At 40.6% G+C, this 4,154-nt stretch overlaps 1 pseudogene; it reads right to left on the bottom strand.

Annotated features, from left to right (window-relative positions):
* Window positions 1-1,217: 1,217 nt before the first annotated feature.
* The window catches only part of LOC107694679 (transcription factor SOX-5-like), a 75,936-nt pseudogene continuing 72,999 nt past the window's right edge, over window positions 1,218-4,154 (bottom strand).

Genomic DNA, 4,154 nt, shown 5'->3' with positions numbered 1-4,154 from the left:
TTCAGTGGAGCTTCACTGGAATCAGACAGTTTGATCAACTCAGAAAGTTCATGTCTTCTGATTAAAAGGAATTGTTTACCAGCCGCTATCTTTCAAAACCCATTTCACTTTTTTTTCTTCTGTGAAGCACAGAAGATGTTTAGCATAATGTCCACGCTGCTCTTTTGCACATAATGAAAGCGAATGGTGACCATAGTGCTCAAGCAAGATTTTCAGTGAATAACGACTTGTTTCCCTCACAAAGCTATCATATGGCTTCAGAGGACTTAGGAATATAGCACAGCTGTATGGATCTCTTTTATGATGCTTTTTTTTTTCTTTCTTTTCAGAGGCCCTGGTCCCCATCCACTCTTATTGTTGGAAACAGAGCAGCTTGGATCATCTGCTAAATGTCTCCATTGGTGTTCTACAGAAGAAAGTAAGTCATATAGGTTTTGTCAGTTTAATTTTTGGGGTGAACTATCCTTTTAAGGTTTAGGTGTTGTGTACTATAACTGTACTCTAATTTGACACAATAGGTAAACCAATGCATTCGTCTAAACCAGTGATGTTCCAATGAAACGTAAGAGAGAGGATGACAGATATCAGTAAACAAGATCCACGCTCTTTCTGTTCAATAACAATTGGGGTATAATATAGCTGTTTTCTTTATCTTCAGTAAAAGAAAAGGAGAATTAACAGATAGGAAACTTCACATTATACATAAACCATTACAAATAAAAATATCATGTTCTTCTTATGTTTGTCTCCGAGTGTCCAGAGTCCTAGTGCTTTAAGAAATGTGTTTGGAGTTCATGAACGATGCACGGAGGAGAAAAAGAAAATGAAAAAAAGAGAAATGTCTCTTTTCCTTCATATCAGCAGTTCACCGTGACCACTTTCTCAGAGATATACCAGCATCAGAACAGGATTAACTCGACAAAAAAACAAGAAAAAAAACAACAACAATATTGAACATAATAATTAGATCTAAATACCTACCCAGCTAAATATAATGCTTTATCAAGCGCAGTTTCCATACGATCATAAAAAAAAATCCAACTGGAGGAAAATAATAAATTATACTGTACATAACTTACTAAACTTAGGAAATGCTGCCTATTCTTATAATTATTGTTAATAATATTATTACACGAGGCAGTTTTAATGAAAATAAAATACAGTATTTGCAAATACAAACTAAAACATTAACACGCAGTCTGAAATGTCTCCTCCCAACCTCGACAGCAGAGTGACGTTGACATGGAGGCAAAACACAAATACAAACAACAGACGGGACAGGAACTCATCGAACCGAATAAACTAGACAAAGACGAACACGCAAAATGCGTTTGGTCATCACTTTGCTAGTGCTACAGGCGTCAGAGTACCTTTTATCATCAGAACAAATCTAACATTTATCGTCATAAAAAATCTCAAGTAGGCCAGAAAATTCAAATATGTTTTTAGTTATATGTGTGCATTCTGAATATATAATTTGATATGTGTTTTGAGTGGACGGCCTTTGTGTAGATGTAAAGGGGAAAAAAAAAAAACATTAATGGCTGGAGTCTAGCTGCTGTTCACCTAACAGCTTGTGTGTCTCTCTCATCCAGCGGCCCAGCTTATGCCCACACCAGGCCAGAGGGAGGCTGGCAGAGTAGTTACAGTTAGGGCAGCCGTCAATCAAACACCGTCGCCGTGCCAACAGCAGCCAGACAGGTGCAGTAAGATGGAGTGGGTCAGTCAGAGCCACACAGAGAGCGGATGACTGATGGCACGGCTCAGAGACTCCTCTTCGCTGATAAACCAAGTGATAGATGGAAAAAAGTGTGGGAAATAAAGAAGAGAGAGACAGAACACAAACCCCTGCGGAGGAGTAGAGATGTGAGATATATTAAGGGGCACTGATTGAAACGCACCCTCGTGCTTGTCTTGTACGGAGATCCCTGGTTTCTCTCAGAGCTGTCCTTTGAAAACAGAGTGCTGAGCACTGGGGCTTGTGGGAACTCTATTCTCCTCCTTCAATATGCCATTCAAGCACAGACTCTTATCTAGAGAGCTTTTTTCTCCACGCCTCCTCTTTTCAGAATGAGGTGCAATGTTCCCTGCACCCAGCGATGACAAAAACAGGTTGTTCAGGGAGACAATAAGAATGACGGGAAAAAATTAAAGGATGAAAAAAGGACAAATTAAGAAATAAACAAACAAATGATCAGATGAAAAAGATGCATAAAAGGAATGATAAATGCAGTGTTATTATTAAAAATGTTTGGCTTGCTTTTGCAAGGATCTGGCTGCTAGCATGAATCGTACGTATTGAATATTACTGTTTTTTTTCTTTCGTAAATGTTCACATGACCAGCACATCAACCGTCTACATGAAATAAAAATTAACTTAAAGCCTAGCAAAAGGCGCATTCATCCACACACTCAAACATAAAGAAATATGCACGCGTACAATAATTCTGCTTGAGGCTTCACTCTCCACGATAACCATCGCCATGCCAGCTGTTCACCAAACACAAAGTTTGTGCTATCTCGTAAAGTTGGTCTCCACACCTGAGAGAGACGTCAACATCCAAAGCTCCCACAGAAGAGGAGGAGAAAGGAACAGTAAAAGCGTGTAAAGAGGAAAAGATGTGAGGAAGGAGGGATTGTCTGTCATCCAGCGGTGTCCGAACTCCTGAGTGAAGGAATCTTCCCTTCCATCCTTTCGTCCAACAAAAAAGACATCTTTGAGTGAGAGGACATGAGCGTGAAGATGATAGAAAGAGATTCAGCTAATAGCACACTGAAGAGCAAAATGTTTGTCGTTTTACTCCCGTCAGGTGATTTAGGGTGAAGAGGAAAATAAACGTCTTTTTTCTCTATTAAAACTGTAGCACAAAAACAACAAAATCACATTCACAAGCCACTTGTTGGCACTGTGTACCTGAGTGAGAATTTTATAGAACCAAGAAAAAAGCTGTTTAAAAGTGTCTCTTTAGAAACAAACAGGTCCACCATTTTAAAGTGTCTATGACTGGTCCTTAGTAATAAATGTCGCAATAACAAACCGGTTAAGGGTCATTTTTCCTATGCCGTCGTAGCTTATTCGTGATTTAATGTGAACTTGCCGTGGTACGTTCGCTCAGCGGGAGACAAGGCAAGTGTTACACTTCCTTTACAAGAATCTCCTTTTGATGTAACAGTCACTTTGATTGACAGGTCCTGTGCTTTGCTGTGGATATTGGGCTTGGCTCTGGAGGAGTCCTGATTGGACGGTGTATGGGGGCAGAATGAAGTTTGCTTGCGTGAGATGCCAGATGACTGGTGAGATGGCTGTGATTGGCAGGTTTACTGAGTGATGTGATTCTCGCTGTCACTGCCATAGTCCCCGTCATCATCTTCGAAGTCGAAGTCATCGTATGCGTCACCATTGCCGTCGTCCATTCGGAGCTCCCCCTTCTTCACACGAGGCTCCTCCCCTTTGCGTGTGAGGTAAGACGGCTGGCTGGTGGGTGGGACTGGTTCGGGGCTACTAGACAGGCTCGAGTGCATTCCTGCCATAGAGAGCGCGCCTGAGTACACAACGCCCGCTGGGGACAAGGGCAACTGGGCCTGCTGCCTGTAGTACAACAAACACACATTCTGTTAGCAGGGCCTGGGAGAAAACATTCTTCAGATTGGTTTGTACCCTTTACAAACAGGCAGCTTAGGTTGCTAGTCAATGATTAATTCTATACATATTACTTGGATACAACTTTGTGTTAAAAATGCTAGCAAAACTGAGTGTCAATCTGAAATGGCATTCATAACCATAATTCTACTTATATAATGTGACATATAACTGAGAGAAACTGGATATTTAACAAAAAAAAAATGTTGGGTGGGATCTTCATCTTATCTATTGGGAACTAGATAGTGAAAAAGTGAAGGGTTAAAAAATTAGAGGGCTTGTTGATGTCGCCCAAAAGAAGAGCTGTTACAAAGGTGGAGCGAATTATTCTTTTGGAATAATGTACACTGTTCATGAATGCACTGATTGATCTTTCAGAGTAAGAAAATGAATGTGTATTACGAAATTCAACAGGGTCAATTTTATGTCGACTTTAAAATAGGGATGCGCCGATCCGATATTCATATCGGGTATCGGCTCCGATAGTGCCATTTTTCTCGGATCGGGTATCGGT

The sequence above is a fragment of the Sinocyclocheilus anshuiensis genome, unplaced genomic scaffold (genome assembly GCF_001515605.1).
Source record: "Sinocyclocheilus anshuiensis isolate Anshui unplaced genomic scaffold, SAMN03320099.WGS_v1.1 scaffold2806, whole genome shotgun sequence".
Classification (NCBI taxonomy): Eukaryota; Metazoa; Chordata; class Actinopteri; order Cypriniformes; family Cyprinidae; genus Sinocyclocheilus; species Sinocyclocheilus anshuiensis.
This window is presented reverse-complemented; position numbering and strand designations above follow the sequence as displayed.